Raw genomic sequence first — 938 nt, 5'->3', positions numbered from 1 at the left:
GGAGAGAGAGAGAGAGAGAGAGAGAGAGAGAGAGAGAAAGAGAGACAGAGACAGAGACAGAGACAGAGACAGAGAGAGAGAGAGAGAGGGGGGGAGCAACAACATCCACTCCCGTGCAATACAGGCCCTTTACAATACCTTACTCTTCTTAACTCTAATAAATACACGTGCATGAACGAGCTTACAGACAGACAGACAGACAGACAGACAGACAGACAGACAGACAGTGGAGGAGCACGTGCACAGATTAACTCGTCGACATGTCTGTGATTTGTTTGTCTGCACAAAACAAGACAAACTGTCCCTCGAGTTTCTCCCCTTGCTGTCAAGGGCCCACACACACGTCCTCACCCTCCATATGACCCCCCTCAGTTGACCAAACTTCCTTTCCGTCATTTTTTGTCACGAGGACACTGATACACAGTACTTTTGTGTGCATCATCATCATCATCATCATCATCATCATCATCATCATCATCATCATCATCATCATCATCATCATCATTATCATCATCCTCATCATCATCCTCACCATCATCATCATCATCATCATCACTATCATCATCACTATCATCATCATCATCAGCAGCAGCAGCACTGTTCTCATTGTCTTCGACATCAAAATAATGACAGCAAAAGAAGAAGAAGAAGAAGAAGAAGAAGAAGAAGAAGAAGAAGAAGAAGAAGAAGAAGAAGAAGAAGAAGAAGAAGAAAAACAACAACAACAACAACAACAACAACAACAACAACAACAAGAATTACAACAACAGAAACAATGTATTTTAGTTGCGCCCAGTGTCTATTCAGAGGGCAAATATCTCTCCATGAGTATCGAACTCTTCGTGGGAATATACAGGCGCGCACGCGCGCGCACACAAACACACACACACACACACACACATGCACACACACACACACACACACACACACACACACAC

At 43.7% G+C, this 938-nt stretch overlaps 1 protein-coding gene across 1 annotated transcript in view; it reads right to left on the bottom strand.

Annotated features, from left to right (window-relative positions):
- Nucleotides 1-938, bottom strand: part of LOC101859276 — a gene marked incomplete in the record, with an annotated part of 123,191 nt that overhangs the window by 78,168 nt on the left and 44,085 nt on the right.

This window comes from Aplysia californica, unplaced genomic scaffold (assembly GCF_000002075.1).
Source record: "Aplysia californica isolate F4 #8 unplaced genomic scaffold, AplCal3.0 scaffold00773, whole genome shotgun sequence".
Classification (NCBI taxonomy): Eukaryota; Metazoa; Mollusca; class Gastropoda; order Aplysiida; family Aplysiidae; genus Aplysia; species Aplysia californica.
Note: the sequence above shows the minus strand (reverse complement) of the source record. Positions and strands in the feature narration are given on the sequence as shown.